A 20415-nucleotide genomic window follows, 5' to 3' on the forward strand; every position below is an offset into this window, starting at 1 on the left:
GGAGCTAGAATGAGTTATCTAAGTGTGAGTGGGATCTACAACTGCTAGAGTGCTCTCCAACCTTCATCAATATGCGAGTATTATAAGGTATGCGAGTATTATAAGGTATGTCATCACACTTGTAATTTCCATCCAATTAATGAAAGAGATTAAAATAAATCAAAGGAATATTGGTTTTCGTTTTCATCCACTTTTTGGCAGCTCATGAGGTGGGATATGCAGAAAAATAACCCCTTCGTCTTGTGAAAAAATTAGGAAAACACCAATGCATTGTTTAAGAGAGTGTTGCTTCCAAATGTAAGTGTGAGTTGTGAATTATACCAACTTATGTGTCATTATTATCTAGTTTTGATTGGTTTTTGTCATTATCTATTGTGCCTATCTCATTACTGTAACAATCAGACCCTATTGTGTGCTCATAAATGTATCAGATCTAATAAATATCTCCTCGGATACTTTACGATTATTTTTAGTATTATTGAGTGTCTTCTAATTGATTCTCATGGATCATTATGAAAATATCTATAAGCTCCCTCTAAAGCTCCTTGAAATGCATGGGACACTATGTCAAAAGTTCTTTAAAACTAGTTTTTTAAAGTTCCCATTGAACTGAAAAGTTTATTCTACTCTTTTATATGGGTTCAAAGATTTTACAATCTCAATTTTCAAACGACAAACTTGAATACAGGTGTGCTATAAGTATGAACTGATTGTAATTATTAATATAGAAATATTTTAATTTTGGATTTGATAAATGTCCATTTTCTTTTAATTGTAAAAATTCAAATACATTATGAATTGGAATTTTTAGAATGTTTGATGATTTATTATAATTTTTATTTTTATTTATTATTTTTAATTTTATTTTATCAGGTTGAGAGGTACTCTATAGCCCAATATGGAAGAGATGTTTTAATTTTATGTAAACATTCTGACTCAGTCAAATTACCAACATTTTTCAGACTCTGCGTTTTGAGAACCCATGGTTTTCCTATGGTATTCTTCTCTAATATTGACTATTTATTTTATATATAAGCTTATAAGATTATTAAAATTAAAATTAAAAAAGAGTAACAAACTAATTCTTATATATATTGTTACTTTAGTCGAAGTAAAATTGAGGTCATATAGTCAATTTACCATTGGCAGCTTTTGGCCTCCATGTTTTGACAACTCATGGTTTTTCCATTGATATTATTATGTAATATCACCTATTTGAATGCAAGAAGGCTTATATGTGATTTTCCTTTGGGCCATGAATATATATTGTTACTGTAGTCCAAGTAAAACTGATGTAAGAGAGTCAATTTATCGGTGGCATTTTTTGCAATCTACATTTTAACAACTCATGGTTTTTCCAATGGTATTATTATGTAATATAACCTATTTAAAGGCAACAAGGCTTATCTGTAATTTTCCTTTGGGCCATGAATGATCACCCAAATAAAATGGTTTCAGTGACAACTAGAATATCCGTTGGAGAAATTTTGAGGTCTAAAATGGGCCTCAAAAGAAAAATCTACAACCAATATCAACTTTATAAGAAACAATAAGATTCAAGATGATGATGTCAACATGGGGGACGATTCACCATTTTTGGAGTAAAAAAGTAAAAAATATAAAAATTAATAAATAAGAAAAACTACTTTTTCAACTCGTATTTTCAACTTATCTTCCTATGTTTTCACTCAAATTTCGAGCATGAGCACTCATTAGATGAAAAAAATTATTGATTATCCAAGGAGTTCGAATGTTACATACTTTCAGTGGACCCTACTAGAAGAAAAATGAGAAATACATAAAAAAAAATGTGATTGCAATCATGCTTTTCATGTATTTCTCATTCTTCATGTAGTAGAGTCCATTGAAAGTATGCAACATGGGTACTCATTGGATGAGGAATTATATTTTACATCAAATGAGTGCTCATGCTCGAAATTTGAGTAAAACCATAAGTTGAAAATACATGTTGAAAACTTATTTTTTTCTTTTTTCCCTCTAAAATTTGATGATGTAATCTAATATTATTTTATTATTTCCATTATTTTATAATATTCGTTACAAGGCCCATTTTAGACATCAAAAATTTTCAGATGCATATATATATATATATATATATATATATATATATATATATATATATATATATATATATATATATATATATATATATATATATATATAGGTGTTAGTATCTCCTGACAGAATTGGGATGTTTACTTTTACAGTTATGGAGTTTTTTTCTCCCAGGGGTTTTTGTGAGAAGCTTCCAATCTTAGCCTGATTTCTTAGGTACAAGCTATATTATACCATTATCCAAATGGTGATTTATAGTTTTGTGGATAAATTTGTTATGTATTTATTTGTGCCTATAATCTATAGGTCTTCATGCTAATTAATCTTACACATGATAGCATTTTCTCTCACCACAGGAAGAAAATATATATGAATACGCTATAAATGTGTATATGCAGAATGTAATCTCTCTTCATATTTTAATGAACATAATTACATGTCCATTTGAACTATTAATCAATGACACAACAAGAGGAATCACATATCTCTGGGTGAAAACATTTCCTCAAGTTTTACACTCAAAAAAGGGGTTTACACCTTCAGAGATTTCATCCCTCTCAATGCTTGATAGATCCTGAGTTGTGATCAATCTAAGCTAGTTATTATATAAATAAATTTATGTTAAATAAAAAAAATTGGTTGGATTGACTCACATGGATTTGAACCTTGAACTTGATGGTTTACATAGTACTTCATAACACAACAATGACTAGTTATTCTACCCCGTATTCCTTATAATAATTTATTATTATAATAATAATGATAATCATATATTTTGTCAATTTAATTTATTAGTCTTATAAAATGAGATGTAATAATTTAATATAAACAAAATAAAAGTGGAGATGTATTGTGGGGTTTATGATAGGCCACGAAGAAAATAGAGGTCAGGTTAGTTACCACATGATAGGTCATGTGTTAGATCATATACCATGTAACAACGATGATGCAAAGGTTTAAGGGGGGGAATCTCAAGAGTCTTATTAACATGAGAGGCTTTGTGTTCATATCAAGGAAAATTTTATTCAAGAAATCTTTATGGTGTTGTTAATCTCCTCATTAAATGACAAATCGAACTTTTCCTTTCCTTCTTGGTCGGTTTATGGCTTTTTATGTCTTTGGTCTCCCTCTTGGATTATAAGATTAGAAGTCACCTACTCACATATCCTTAGTCTGCAACAAGTTTATGAGAACATTGTTTTACGTAATCTTGTACAATCACAGAAAAGTCCATCAAGAATATGTTTGTGCAATGATCGAACCATGTTGACAGTCAATGCATGATTTCATTGATAGTATTTCCCTTTTGGTTGTGATTTTTCTTTTGTTTTGGTGAGCTTTCTGGACTTTCGCTTTTATGTGCCTTCACTTCCGTGAGTGTCTCTTTCATGCTTTCGATTGTCGCCTTCACTTTCATTCATCGTAATTAGTGTCCTTTTCATTTATGTTGGATCTTGCATATGTTGTTTCTACCATCATTCACATATCTCAAGTGTCATTCACACTTTTCTCTTTATATAGTAAATGTCATCTTTTAGCATGAGACGTGTCCCTTATCACGTAAAGTGGAGTTTTCGCTTGTTTAAAAGGGTAAATTTGGTGTAAATGAGTCCCTCTAGTCATGTAGTCATGCTTTAGACTCATTTCTCTAGTTTTATCCAATGTCACATAAGTGTCATCATTGTCATTGCAAAGTGTACCTTTAGCGTAACACTTGGGGAAAGTTGTCACAATGCTATCGCATTGAGGGAAGTATGTTGTTCGTGTATTCTGAGTAATCAATTTTATGTCTTAAATGTGTGATCATTCTCAATTTTTTCCCTCGTTCACTTTGGCTCAGTGATTCCACACTTAACCTCATCTAGGAAATTTAACTCCTGGGAAGCTTGAACTCACTCATCCTTCATGAACTATAAATTAAGAAGTATTAACCCTCAAGACTTGACCTTACCTCTTGGAACTATACATTACGTAGTCACAGTGCCTAGCTTTCACCCTTGAGCACCATAACTAAACAATTTATTTCTCCTAGTCAACCTTAACTATACACTGCATAGTGTCAAGCCTGACACCTTGAGCTGCGCAACAACACAATCCTTAAGATTGTTCTCCCTCTAGAACTATGCACTGGGAAAATTCAAACCTCAAGCATCACCCTCAATCCCTTGAACCCCGCAATTGTGAAATCTTCCAGCTTGTTCTCCTATTTGAACTGCACATTGGGAAGCTTCAACCCTCAAGCTTGAAATCCTAAGTTACCCAACTACACAATCACTTAGTCGCAGGCCTTGGGAGCTAGAGATTGTGTAGTCTCAAGCCTGAGTCCTTGAGTCCCTCAAATACACAATCGCTCTGCCAAAGCCTCCATAACTATGCATTTCATAGTCGTAAGGCTTAAGCCTCCAGCCTGATTCCTTGAGTCCCTCAATTATGTAATCCTTTTACCGAGGCCATCCTAAACTATGGATTGCACAATCTCAATCCTCAGTCTAAGACCTTGGCCTCTCGAACCGCACAATCCCTAAGTCATTTTCTCAATAAATCACTATTTTGAGCCCTAACAAGTGATTTCATGAAGCATCTCGGGCTAGGAGTTTATCAGACTGATGTCATCTTATCATGAGTGGTTCACAGTCGCTTAAAATCTCCATCATTTGTGTCAGCGCCAAAACCTCATATCATCACTAGGGTCTCACTCTATCCCTATTATATCATGACAAGATGATGGTGAAGGAGATGGATAAGGATACCATGCTAGAAGACACTTATGCAGTTGAGGAAATAACATGAACATGAGGCAAGAATACAAAGGAACACTAGATTACAATAGAAGACCAAAGGTTAGGACCACATGAAGACTCTATCTCATTCACAACCATTTTGAGGGTGGATATGAAGAGCAAAGCATATCCCTTATGAAGATGAAGTATTGGATACATCTCTTATTGAAGACAGAAAGAAAGAAGCAGTAAGAAGGACAACTTGGCACTACTACATCATCATGTACCCTATGTCATTAGTGGCATGCCATGTCCTATCATAACTCATCATTTGCCACATCATTTATGGATTATGTAGATTCAATATCGAAGAAATGTATTGTAAAGTGGAAGTCTAAGATTCATCCGTGTAATATGGAAAAATTATGTAGGAAGTTGAAAGGTCATTGAGAAGTCAAATAGTAATGAGTGTAGTCGAAGAGTCACAAGGGATGTGAATGATCACCCCATTTGACATATATACACCCTCATTACTCATGTAAAGGACCTTTCACATTTGCTTCTCCTACTAGGCATTGGAGAGGGAGATAGTTGTTTTGGAGGAGCGAGTGACTTCTCTATGCCCCACTATTGGGGCTAGTGTTGTTCACTATCTTGATATATCTTGGAAATTTTACTTAACTCAAAAGCTCGTTGAGCCAAGACGCTTTCATGCATATTTCATAAATATTTTAAGACCTTTCTTTGAATGTTTGCAATGTATGTTGCTTTCATTTTTACTAAGGAAATTGAACAATATGGGTGGCTTTGGTACTTATCTTATTGAAGGTGTGTTGTATTTTCTTTAACAATCATTGCTTCCTTGTGAACTATTTCTCTTATAGATCAACGATTCATTCATATGTATATGTCTGCATGCCTTTTCTAGATTAGTACTATTACTTGTCTTTAAAGGGCCCACTTTTCTCTCCCCTTTTGGTAGAAGGACCTTGATACTTTCCACAACGGAACATTTCACAAGGCATACTCACTTGCTGATCCAAAAATCCTTGTGTGTTACTCTCTTGCGTCGAACTTTGCAACCAAGGAAAATGTACGAGGATATATGGCTATCGAGCTGGTACTTCGGATGGGGCTCCTACTCTGAACGGTGTGAGGTTTAATTGAGACTTCACATCAGGAAGACCCCTTGGTTGACGAGTTTCAAGTACCATCAACACTTTGTAATAATAAAAAAAAATTAAATTAAAAAATTATATATCTATTACTTTCTCTTTAGATGAATGATATATATTAAACTCTCTTTTATAACTTAAACTAGTTTTTAACAACCCAAGTATATAAATAATTTTAAATTTTGAATATTTATAGCTATATGGTTAAATTTTGAATATTTATAGCTATATGGTTGTATAGATATAGAAACATGTTATAAAACTAAAAAAAAATCATTAAAAATATATTTTTTTAATACAAAATTTTAATTAAAAACTTACAAATTTAAATATTATTTTATTAGAAAATAAAAATTTAAATATATTTTTTAATTTAAAAATTATTTTTTTACTCATTTATACAATTTATTACTTATTTAAATAAATTTAAAAAATAAATATAATTTCTTCACAAAATAATAATTTAAACATTATTTATAGATTATAACACTATTTTTATATTTTTTAAAATAAACTAAACTAGTTGTATGTGTGAGAACGTATGACTTACTCTCGAATTACCTCTTGTATGTATGGGCATGTGTTAATTGCTCTCATTCTAGAATAATTGTGTTCACATCTTATAAAGTCAAAAGTGTTTCTATCCACTCAATCTAGTGAACTTTAATTGTGCTTTGCGACTTGTAAATTAGGGGTGTTACAACATTATCGTTATGTTTAGAGTACATCGGAGAAAAGTAACATTGAAAAAAAGTTAGTTTATATATATATTTATATTTATATATTTATGAATAAAAAATAATTAAATAAAATTTAAAATTTAAAATAAATTAAAAGTAAAATTAATTAAAATTATATATATAAGTGGAGATATTATATAAGGGTTTAGAGTATGACTTAGAATTTATTTTCTTTAGCTAAGATGGAAGAGTGAAAGCATGTTTCTTTAAAGACCACCAACTTGTAGTTTTAGGTGTCATGGTTTTCCATGAATAATTGTGATGAGATAACTTGCATTGGCACATATCATCGAGTGATGAATGCCTCTAATGTTGTTTTGATAACTGAGTTATAATAGGATTTCCCATTGTGTAAACAAAAAATAACGAATAAATTTAATTCGATAAAATTACTCATTATAAGAAATTAACTATTTTGGTGAATTAATTTAAACTATGTAAATAGTAAATTAAAAATCTATAATGAAAAAGTTATGATATTTACTTGATTAACTAAAACATAGAAAATTATAATTAGAATAAATGTAATCTAATTACATGAAAAACATAAAAATGGTCAAAATTAATTAATTATAGATACAAACAAAGTATCCCCTGATGGGGTGCTACAAAAGAGAAAAGGTGGGAGACGAGATGCCACTGTCCCAATAAGCCACATGGTTAGGGGACGTGGTAGCACACTCACATAAAGGATCAATATATTTCTTCAGCAATTGGCATGGGGAAAATCCCCAACCCATTGTTTGATGCTTAACACATGTTATAGTTCACTTTCGTTAGTTCCTTCGTGATGGTTTCTAATGCATTGCATGATATCCTTGCAGCGTCAATGAATTATTGGCCTCCCTTTATTACTGATTCATGGAGGAATTTAATTATCAACATTTTAATTGTTGGTTCAGTGGAGGTCCCTAGTCTGGTGGTGTTAAGTACAAAGTTAGTTTTACATACTCGAGGACTGGGGAAATATCTTTGAAAATTCGATTGTTGCACATAATCTATATTAAGCTCCTCTAATAATTATCACCCATTTAATCAAACATGTGAAGGGGTCTTTCTATTCCTACTCTTTTTATTTAGGCGAAAGTCTCTAATTTCTAGGATAGAAAAGATGGCTCCATGAAGCGTTTTCCACAATTTCGCTAGCCTTTTCCCCTTCCTAGCTTCTGGGTGAGGTAAATTTCAGTAATAGGGAAAGCCTTAGAGAAGGGATTCAATGAAATTTATGTTGTTGGTCATCTTTGGTTCACAGAGCTACTTCTCCCAATATACATTTTCCTGACTCCCCATAGTATAGGTTTGACTTTTCGTTTCCTTATCTTGATTTTAATTTGATTCTCTTCCTCTGTCTTGTATCTGTTGGATACTTACGTGTTGATGCAACTCTAGGTGGGTCTCCCTCTCACTCCCTTATATTATCAAGTGGTTTGTTTTATTTTATTCAATTCTTCAAGCTCTTCATTCTAGGTAGGTACCCTCACATAGACACTACCACTCACTTTTCTCTCTTCTCTTCTCAATGCTTTTATATCCACAATGGCGCCTTCATTTGTACCTAGAAGGGTTCTAGTCATTGAGTTGTAGAAATGCCTCATTAATGTGCTCATGTTTGCTATGGGGTTTCCTATTATTAAGGAAGGGGGGAACATGGGCATACTAGGCCACATGTCTAATTGGAGAGTTCAACTATACAATTTCAGCAACTTACTCCCTTATTGATTCAAGTAGAGATTGCTCAGGAAGAGTGGGAGATTTCTAATTAGAGATGTATTCTCTCGGACATTGAGGTTATAGCAGATGTTGTGAATTGGCTTCCTCATGGCAAACAGACAAGCGGTAGGTATAACCAATACATCTACATGATGGATATCTATTGGCACATGAAGTTTCTACTGAGAAGAGTACTTTTGTACACACATGAAAGTCAAAACGATTTTATCCTCTCCTTAGATCATATGCAATGTCGAATGATAGCATTAGATCTTCAATTGGGGTACATTAATAAGTACACAGGTATTCCATTAGACTCTCAGTGCTCTCATAGTAGCAACAAGGAACATATTCCTATAGAAGCCATGGATTCATACAATTCCTCTTAACTAGTTTGTTTATGTTATGATTTTAGACATTCAAATTTAGTTATATTTCAAGATTCCTCAACACCTTGAATGTTACGAAACTAGCTGACAAAAATATAGAAAAGATAGATCAACTCCTTAGAATTCAACTTCTTAGAGGTGGCAACCTACTTTGGATTACACAAATGAACAATTCTTGGATGATACAAATGACTAAACCTCCCTTCTATATATATATGAGTCTAAGGGTCACAATATAATCAAGCCAACATAACAGTAATAGAAGGGCACAACAATAACAATAGTGGGTTTCTATGGGATTCATTTCCATGGCACGAGCTACCACGGGTTTCATAATCCAATACTATTGGAGCGACTTATTAAACAGAGAGTTTCGACTCCTGCTATTTCCTGGGTCTGGAACCAAATCCTCCCACTCCCCACGGGGAATTTCCTTGTTCTCGCTAATGGACCACAGCTCCTATTCCCACCCATTGATTTCGCTCTTGTATTTCTGGAGAATTCCCTGCCATATATGCGTTTACCATGTACATTCTTTTTTCTGATTCTGGCTTCCTTCTTTTTCGCTGCGGATTGCTGCTTGAGCCTTCTTCCTGGGTCTGAGCTTGTTTTGCTTTCTTCGGAGCCATCTTACTGTGATACAGAGATCTTTTGTTGATTGTGTCTTGCCTACCTATCAAGACAAAAAACCACAAATCAGTACCTTTACATCGTAATTCTGCTTCAATCCCTTCACTTACCCCCCTAGTCTTAGCATGATGTTCCCGCTGATTCTTCTGGCTCACAGTTCTGAGCCGCGTCTCTACCTTTCTAGCTGCTCGACCTAAGACCCTCTCCCCTCTCTCAACTTCCTTGGAGTCCTCTCGCTGTCCAACTTGGTGGCTATCTGAGTTCGATGCCATCATCTCTCGGCTCCCCTGATGATGGGGAGAAATACTGACCCTCCAATTACCCATTGGATTTCTGGCCTTAGCCTTTCGGGAATTTTCTTGATAGCAGACATGGGTGAGGTTCCTGTGACCAGCAGAGAACCCGTGTTGTCCCGACATGGTGACCCTCCCCTCCCACCATTCCTTACTAGACTTCAGTTTTACTCTCCTCCGAGGGTCAAAAATCTCTCTACGCGAGATAACCTCTGCTCTGGTAGGGTAAAGGTTTTTCTTCCTGTTTGCGGGATGGCCTCCTCCTTTCCTACTGCTATCTATCGACTTCTTTTTTCTAGACATCTCTGATAAAAAGCAGATGATTCTACCTCTAACTAACACAAAGGCTGTAAGATAGGGAAATGAATAAACATACCACCTTTCTTCACCGAAACCGAAGGTGTGGGCTGGTCGCTGAGCCTTGCTGCCACCTTTCATCTTTCCTTCTTGTTTCGTGCTATATTGCATGAGCACTCTGGCTGCCACCTCAGGCCTTCGTTTGTAAACTCCCCTTTGTCCTTCCGTCTTGACCTCCACTTGGCCATGTGATTCCCCAGCTCTCATCCCCGCGTCCCTGCCTTGGGATTTTCCACTACCTGTCTGTCCTCCTTTATTCTTCATAACTACTACATTCTCCCGGCTGCTCCTACTGTATCCTTTCTGTACCACTGATGCCACTTGTCATCCTTCCGCTGTCATTTATCCCGACTTCCCACGCTCTATCTGGTTCTTCCCTTAATGGCATCTCGGTTCTCTCTCCTTCCCCATCACATGACCCTCTCCTACCTTGCCCCGTCAGTTGTCCTGCTCCGTCACTTATACCGCTCCTGTCCTTTCTCACGGATATGATGTCCATCCCCACCCACTATAATCTTTCCCCACATTTACCACCTACTATCATTTCCTGGCCATTCGCCTCAGAATTTCCATGGTCACCCTTGTCGACGTCAAGAAATTTCTGTAATCTATCTCGCTCCTCCGGGTGCAGCGGCTCCATTCCTTCACTATCTATCAGCTTTCCCCTGTTCTGACTACCCCAATTTTCTAACTAGTCTACCAGTTTATTTCCTAATCATCTGACATGGGTAGGGATTAGATAGTCTATTTTGGTCAATAGCTTCCCTATTTCTCCAATGAGCCACGCCATTCGCCAGCTCTTACTGATTTTTTCCACTGGTTTTTGCTATTGTAATTACCTTACCATATCCACCACCAATTTTGAGTCCCCCTCAATTTGGAGGCTCTTAATCTTTACCTGTATCGCAATTTTCAGGCCTCGTTTCAGTGCATGCAGTTCTGCTTCATTGTTCGTCACCTCCCCGCAGTCGATTGCAAAGATTCTCACTATTTTTCCTCTGTCATTCCTGAAGACTCCCCCAATACCTGCTTCCCCCAGGTTGTGTTTGGCGGCGGCATTGAAGTTTAGTTTTGTAAATCCCTGTGGGGGGTGCCTATGCTGTTTAGATTCTGCCACCTCTCTAATTTGGCCTTTTCTTTGGTCATCCCCGCTTAGCATACTCTGGGTTACTCCTAGTCTTTTCAGGATTTCCTCCTCTGCTTCTGGTGCCTTCTAGTCCTCATCCTTTCATCTTTCCATTAACATTGTTTCTCTCATGTTCCTGATGGTTTGCTCCCAAATATCTATTGGAGTGTGATTTTTTGCCTTGAAAATTACACTATTCTGAGCCTTCTAGATGTTCCAGATCAAGAACCTAGTGGAAAGCAGCCATGCACGATTTATGTAGAGCCTCTACTTTGCACTTGATTATCCATCATTACCTACAATTTTCCCTCACTCATCTCTCTCTTTTGCCTCATTTTCCTTGTAAACCAACCCAGATCATTACATTTTATGCCTTTAAGCATGATTAAGTGAACTTTGCTAATGTGTGACTGTTTTGTTTAGATTTTGACATACTTGCAGAGATTCCGCAGCTGTCTGGCAATTCCGCAGCCATTCAGCGATTCCGCAGCCATCTGATGATTCCGCAGCCTTTTTGTTAATCTCAAGGTTCCACGTGTCATTTTGCAAAACAAGCCACATGGGCATTTAGGAATAAAGGTGCTCAAGGTTCCTGTGCCATTGGTTCGATCAGCCACATCATCTCCACCTCCGGTCAACGAGGGTCAAGCCACGGTCAACAAAGGCAGCTTAAACGGTGTTACGTAAGCTGTTGGGTCACGTCAATGCAACTGGTGATTTGTCCGTGTTACGCAGGTTGTGGGAAACATAATCCAACTCTGGATTCAATTCCCATAACGACCAGAACCTCCAGCTCATCCACGAGGCTTATGACGTGTTGCTGAACCTTTATTACGCATGACAGCTTAGTTAATTTTCAGTTTCTAGCTTTACACATTAGGCAATCGTTTAGACGCCTATAAAAACTAGCATTTGCATACGCTTAATGTTACTTTTTAGTTGCTGTGTTTTATGAACTTGTTATAATTTTAGTGCATTCCAAGACTCTGTTTTGATAGTGCTGTTCTAGCACTCTTGACTGTAATTTTTTGCATATGGAGTAATAGAAGACAACGCTGTTCTGAAGTTTTCAAATCCTTGAGTCTTCTTTGGGTTATATGAATGGAGGGCCCCTGTTCATGTTAGCCCTTGTATAGTATTTTATGTTCAGCATTTCCTTATTTTCCATTCAGCATTTCCTTTTCTTTGAAACATGTACAGCTTGATTCACTTTCATGTTATTTCATTTCCAGCCTTTATTTTATGCTGATCAGTATTGTTCTTTTGCAGGTTTTTAACCCGGGATTGTTTTTGTGTTTATGTATTTGCTTTATAACTGATGGTATTTTCAGTTGACAAATTCAAAGTTGCTGCCTTTACTTTATTTTCATAGCTGATTTTTAGTTTAATTTCTCAAAGTTGTCTGCTAACATATGAATGGTCTCTTTATCACAAATTGTTTATCTTTTAGAGATCAGAATACTAATAACTTACAGCTGGCTTTGAGTACTTTTTAGACTAATCTTTAACTACTTTCTAATCGTGCTTTACACAGTACTATGTGTTAGAAGCAGAGAGTTAGAAAGAGCTGAACATTATAACTAGTCTTTAAAGTAGATTTTTCTCATTTTTGATCACTTTTTAAACTCATCTTTAGCTACTTTCTAATCGTGTTTTACACAGTACTATGTGTTAGAAACAGAGAGTTAGGAAGAGATAAACATTATCATTGGTTTTTAAAGTGATTTTCTTACCTTTTATTTGCAGCAGCATGAATGGTGTCTAGTGCCATTAGGAAGTGGTTCTTTGCTTTCAGTTTATTTCAAGTTATTTATTTCTTTCAAGCTTTTCCTTTTCAGCAAGTAGTTAGAAACCACTAATCACACACTCTCACTCATCTAGAACTCACCTTACACACACTATCACTCATCTGTTTATAAAAACTCTATTCCATCTTAGGAAGATAAACTGTCCATAAAACAACACCCCCAAAACGACAAAAAGCTCTAAGAGGTTGCTTAAGTACATATAGTACACCTTCACTTCATCAGCTTACGAGCCCCGGGTTGACAATTAATGACATCAATTTAGGAACACTAAATTGACTAAACATTTTGGCGCCGTTGCCGGGGAAGTGAAATTAAGTAGCCATATTCTTAAAAAAAAAAAACATAAAAATTTCAAGGAAAGAAGTTGATAACCTATCAAAGTATGCTCTCCTCTTGCACTGCAAGGTGATCTGGAGGATCAGAAAAGAGAAAGTTATTGATTTGGTAGTTTCTTGAGTATGCTCTCTTCTTGCACCTAGAGTGAACTGGAAGATCAGAAAAAGAACTATTAACTTGACTTGAAGAAAAATAATAAAAAATGACATGCATAGAGCTAGAGATTCTAGAGGAAGGTTTTTAGCTAGAGCTCGAAGTTCAATTTTTACAAGTCCATCTGCTTCAAGGGATAGACAAGAGACACCCCCCTTATCTCCAACCGAAACTCCTAGTCCTAGAATTCCTGGAATTCAAGAGCCAAGAGTTGACTCTCCTACACCTTCTATTGAGTTTGAACCAGGAAGAGACTCTTCTCTTTTTCCTACAGAAAGACCAATTGTAATTGAGGAAGTGGAATCATCTGAAGAAGAAGGAGAAATCTCTTCTCATTCACCTTTTGTAGAGGAACCAGAAGATTTTGAAATCCCTAGGAGAATCATCATGGCAGAGGAAGAAGGAGGTGGTAGGGGTAGAGGTACAGGTAGAGGAGGAGGAGGAAACAACAATAACAATAATTGAGGTAGAGGTCCCGTTGGAGGAGGAAATAGAGATGGGGATAACTCATTTGGGTTTCCCATTGTTAATGAGGATTCCCGAGCCACTATGAAAAACATATCACCATCTGTCCTTCCTAATTTCCATGGGTTAAGGACTGAGGACCCTGAAACATTCTTATTTGAGTTTGAAGTGGTGTGTCGAACTTATGACTACCTGGATGATTCTCGGAAACTCAAATTATTCCCTTCAACACTGAAGGATCAAGCCTTGAAATGGTTCATGGGGTTACTCACTCAATCCATTAGGACTTGGGATGAAATGAAACAGACATTTTTGGATAGGTATTTAGATTATTGTATGCCTACTAATCACAAGGACGAGGTTTTTAAAATGATACAAAGAGAAGATGAGAGCTTAGAAGATTTACTTGAAAGATTTCAATATAACTTGAAAAGAGCAAAAATGAGTACCTTGGATGAAGAGACCTTAAAAGCCCTCTTATTAAAAGCCATTAGGGATGAATGGATAGATATCTTAAACATGATGGGGAAAGGGGATATTTCTCAACTTTCACTCAATGATATAGCAGAACTCTGTATCCATCTCTCAAGGGGCAAATCAAAAGCTCAAAAAGGGCCTAGAGATCCTTCTCTCCTTAGGGCAAATAAATCTACAACAGGATCAATAAGTAGGGCTGAAATTGGCAATATGCTTGATGAATTTAAAACTGACATCTTAGGGAGTCTTAGTGAACAACTAGATACCCTTAAGCTTCACAATAAACAAAAAGCAGAAGCTGAGGCTTTGGCTATATTTTGCCCGAAATGTAGAAAGAAACATGCTTTAAGGGAATGTCCCTTAGATGCACACGTTGTAGAAACATGTGTAATTTGCTCAGAAACTCATGAGACCAAGGATTGTCCTTCAATTCCTAGCCTCAAAGTAGTCTTTCAAGAGGATCTAGATACACTTGAATCTCTCTGTTTTATTGCAAGGAGACCTTGGCAAGGACAACAGAATCAAGGGTTTAACAACTCTATGAATTCTCAATCCCAACCAAACTGGAATCCTTGGCAACAACCTTGGCCTCAACCTCAAAATGCTTTTCAAGCATGGATGAAAAGCATGCAAAATCCTTATGGGAGATTTGCTCAATTCTATCAATATCCTCCATCATTTCAGAATCAACAGGCTCCACAACTTCCAAATCAAGGTCAACAACTATCATTGCCATATCCTCAACAACAACAACCTCCTCCACAAAATCAAAATTCTCAACTATCACTCCAATCCCAGCAGAAATCAAATCAACTTCCCTCTCAGCCATTACCAAATCCAAATAATAGGAACCCTCAAAATGCTTACATGATGGAAGGTCAACCATTTCCTACCTATATGGTTGTTCCTCTCAATGAAGTACAACTCAGATCAGGTAGAATCTTAGATCAACCTTCTACAAGTGTTCACCAACCAAGCATTTCTGAGGAAGAATCTCTCAAAGTCAATAAAGGTTCTGAAGTATCACTTCAAAACCAAAATATCCAAAAAGAAAAAGAAAAGGAATCAACCTCCACAACTCCCATAGTTGAGCAACCTACACCTTTGGCTACACCTCCTTTTCCTGAAAGATTACAAATTGACAAAGGAGTGGAAAAGCAAATGTGGGTGCCTGACTATAGTTTCCTAGATGAATTGAAGAATGTCTGTATCAAGATCCCCTTGTTACAAGCCATTAAAGAAATTCCCATTCTAGCGAAGACAATAAAGGAGTTGAGTTTGAAGAAAACAGGAAAAAGAACCAGAGATACTAAAAAGATACATCTAGTTGGAAAAATTGCAGACATAATGATGGGTAAGATTACCATGCAAAAATATGTGGATCCCGGTAGCCCTATTGTCAAAACTCATATTAATGGGTTTGAAATCCCAAATACTTTGATTGACTTAGGAGCCGCGATCAACATCATGAGTAGACAAACCATGGATCAGTTAAAGCTTCCTAACCTTCTCTTTACACCTACTTTACTGCAACTTGCAGATAGATCAATCATTAAACCTGATGGTGTATTGGAAGACATTCCAGTCTCCCTAGACTCTTGGGAATATCCAGTTGATTTTATGATTTTAACTCCCAAGAACAATCTAGGAGGACATCCTCTTATTTTAGGAAGACCTTGGCTGGCCACAGCTGATGCTTTCATAAGTTGTAGGTCTGGGGACATGTATATATCAGATGGTAATTCCACCAAGAAATTCAACTTGAATCCTCCAGCAAAGGCAATAACAGAAATAGGAGAAGATGAGTGGGTTGATGATGAGGATACTATTCAACCTGTTCTAACCATCTCTGAAATCAGTGAGGATAGTCAAATTCTAAATACATTAGAAAATTTTGAAATACCTTTAGAATATGACTCTACACAGTTTCAGTTAGATGCATACATTGAATATCTCTCCTCTAGACAGATGTCTCTCTTCTCAATGGAAGAGTTTGGTAGTTCTACAGTTGAAATCCTTCCAGGAAAAACATTGAACATTAACAAAAACTTGGAAAGACCACAACAAGAAGAATTAACTAAACTGTTGCAAAAACATTCCACTACCTTTGCATGGGAATACACTGACATGAAAGGAATCGATCCTAAGACTTGTATTCATCACATCTATATTGAAGAAAACAGCAGACCTATTAAGCAACCACAAAGAAGGATGAATCCAAACCTTAGGGAAATCGTGAAAGAAGAACTCCAGAAATTGCTCAAGGTAAACTTCATTTACCCCATTTTAGATAGCCAATGGGTTTCTCCCTTGGTTATAGTGCCCAAAAAGAATGGTAAATGGAGAGTTTGCATTGATTATCGAGAATTGAACAAGGCAACCTTAAAGGATCATTTCCCTTTACCTTTTATTGATCAGGTACTAGACACTTTAGCAGGTAAAAAGTATTTCTCATTCTTGGATGGTTTTAGTGGGTATAATCAAATTCAGGTAGCACCTGAAGATCAAGACAAAACCACATTTACTTGTCCTTGGGGAACTTTTGCCTACCGAGTACTTCCTTTTGGATTGTGCAATGCACCCGCTACATTTCAAAGGGATGTACTAGGAATCTTTTCAGATCTGATTCATGATTGTGTAGAGGTATACATGGACGATTTCACAGTTTATGGTAATACATTTGAAGAAGCTTTGGAAAATTTGAAAAAAGTACTGGTAAGATGTAAGGAAACAAATCTTTCTTTAAGTCATGAAAAGTGTTTTATGATGTTTACTGAAGGGATTGTTTTAGGACATCATATTTCAGGAGATGGGATTAAGGTTGATAGATCCAAAGTTGAAGTCATCTCTAAGTTACCTATTCCAAATTGCCAGAAGGATGTTAGAAGTTTTCTTGGGTTTACTGGGTATTACAGAAGGTTTATTGAAAACTTCACTAAGATAGCATCCCCTCTTTTCAAATTGCTTACCAAAGACTGTGAGTTCAAATGGGATCCTGAGTGTCAATCTGCCTTTGAAGCTTTAAAGACTAGAATATCTGAAGCACCCATCTTAAGGGGGCCAAACTGGAAAATCCCTTTCCACATTTCTACTGATGCTTCAGATACAGCTCTAGGAGCTATTTTGGGACAAAAGGATTTGATCCCTTATGCCATTTATTACACAAGTAAGAATTTGACTCCCACTGAGTTAAATTATACTGTTACAGAAAAAGAGTTCTTAGCTGTGGTACATCCGATCAATAAGTTTAGACACTACATAACCGGCTATGAAACCTTTGTCCATACTGATCACTCTGCCATAAGATATTTAATGAAAAAACCTGTCACTAATGGTAGAGTTACAAGATGGCTTCTACTTTTACAAGAATTCAACATTACTGTGTTAGATAGACCTGGAAAACAAAACACAGTAGTTGATTTCTTGTCTAGAATCCAAAACACTAATGAAGATTCTCCAGTAGAAGATAAGTTTCCAGATGGATACTTGTTTGCAGTAACTACCAAGACTCCTTGGTATGCAGATATGGCTAATTATCTAGTTACAGGGAAGCTTCCTCCACACTTATTTCCTAATGAGAAAAGGAAAATCATTCAGGAGAGTTTACATTATTCTTGGATTTCTAATGAATTGTTCAAAACAGGGCCAGATTGTATAATCAGAAGGTGTGTTCGGGAAGATGAAATGCCTGACATCCTTAAGGCATGTCATGATGAACCATGCGGCGGGAACTTTGCTGACAAGAGGACAGCTTATAAAATCCTTTCTCTAGGATATTATTGGCCTTCTCTCTTTAAAGATGCAAAGCAGTATGTTAGAAGGTGTGACAGCTGCCAAAGAGTTGGGAAACCAACTCCTTCAAATGGAATGCCTCTACAGCCTCAGGTATGCATCGAACCCTTTGAGAAATGGGCTCTAGATTTCATTGGACCAATTAATCCACCATCAAAGCAAAAGAAATATATACTGGTTTGTACTGATTATGTTACTAAGTGGGTAGAAGCGAAAGCATTGCCTTCTGCCACTGAAAATTCAGTTGTTCAATTTCTTTTTGAGAATATTTTCACTCGTTTTGGTGTCCCAAGGGAAATTGTAATAGATCAGGGCAGCCAGTTTACATCTAAATTGATGGAGAAGCTGATGGAGGAATATAAGATCAAGCACAGAACATCTACTCCCTACCATCCGCAATCCAATGGCCAAGTGGAATCTACCAATAAAGTTCTTGAAGGCATTATCACCAAGACTGTTCATCTTCATAGAAGAGATTGGGCGGAAAGGCTTCCTGAAGCCTTATGGGCCTATAGAACTACATGGAAGAACACAACAGGACATTCTCCCTATGAACTTGTTTATGGGAAGGAATTCCTGCTCCCCATTAAGTTCCAAATCAAGACCTTCAAGATGGCAGTCCAATTGGGAATGAGCCTCTCAGAAGCCCAAAGACACAGAATGGACCAGCTAAATGAGCTAGATGAAATAAGACAAGATGCAATTCTAAGGACCGATCTAGTTCAGCACCAAAGATCTAAATGGCATGATCGTCATATCAAAGAAAGAAAGTTTCAGAAAGGAGATTGGGCTCTATTGTTTGATTCAAAGTTCAAAGACTTCAAAGGAAAGTTTCAAACTCATTGGCTTGGGCCATATGAGATTGATGAAGTCTTTAGCAATGGAGCAGTTCGAGTGAAAACTATTGATGAATTTCATACTCCTATTATTATGAATGGCCATCGCTTGAAAATCTACCAAAAGCCATTCTCAAAAGAAGAGTTTGTAAAGTTGTTTAAAGAAGATTCTGCAATCAGGTTGGTGGAGAAGGATTCTTCTCCTCCATCAGCCTAATCTTTGGTTTTTGAAAAAAAAAAGAAAAACAAAAGAAAAAAAAAGAATAAATGTATGAGCCTGAAAACCAATCTCTAATTGGCAGTCTCATGCAGAAAACCTGAGGTGAAAATCAGGGTCACCTGACACCTCATGTTTTCCAAAAAAAAAAATCTCTCTCTTCCATCTCATTTCGCCATTCCATTCACTTCATTCACCATCTCATTCATCTAATCACTCTCACTTCACCTCATTTCTTTCCATCCATCCATCCATCCATTCATTACATTTCATTCCATCAATAAAGTTATTTTTTTTTAGACAACTAAAGTTGTTTTGTGCAGCCGGAGGGTACCACTGCAGTTTCCGCAGCTGTTTGGCAATTCTGCAGCCATTCAGCCATTCCGCAGCTCTCTGCACCTGCATAAAAGAAACACAGTCTGTTTGAAAAAAAAATTTACAGTTCAGAAGTCATCAACAATAAGTGGAAAAGAGTCATGCAACAACAATAAAACAATGAAGGGTTAGTGGCAAATGATCAAAGGCAATCCAAGCGCGGATATGAGGTATGATCTAAATCCTAAACTTACGGTTATCTCATTTTGCAAAGTTTCCGGGTTATGTTTCTTGCCATTTAATGTAATGATTACCAGTCTTTCCCATCATGCGACCAAAAATCCACGTATCCCCCATACTTATCGGTCCTGTTCATCACGATTTTGAAACTCAAGTGCGGCTGATCCTCCATTAAGGTTTTCGTACCTAAGTGACGTAGACTACTGTACTACGTCTCTCTAAGTCATAATCCCGCAGCCAAGTGTAAACCCATGACCGAAACCTAAGGACCTAACCGTTTCTACCCATCATTTCATAACCCTCTTACGCTCGTATCATTCCATTCACGCTGTTTCATTTCCACAATTCCTTTATTCCGTTGTGCTCATTACGCTGCTACCTTAGCCATACTCTGTTTTACTTCTTCCTCTCTGCTAATTCTGATTAACAATGAACGTATGTTACGGCTGTTACATTAGAGCCGTAAATTTACTGTGTTAAGGCCACTGTTGAAGCCGTGTAACCTTTTTTCCAAAAGTTTTAGAACAGAGCCGTAGAGCCAATGGGTAAACTCTTAAGAG

The sequence above is a fragment of the Pinus tabuliformis genome, chromosome 9 (assembly GCF_031772625.1).
Source record: "Pinus tabuliformis cultivar Carrire ecotype Pingquan chromosome 9, CPIR1, whole genome shotgun sequence".
Taxonomy (NCBI): Eukaryota; Viridiplantae; Streptophyta; class Pinopsida; order Pinales; family Pinaceae; genus Pinus; species Pinus tabuliformis.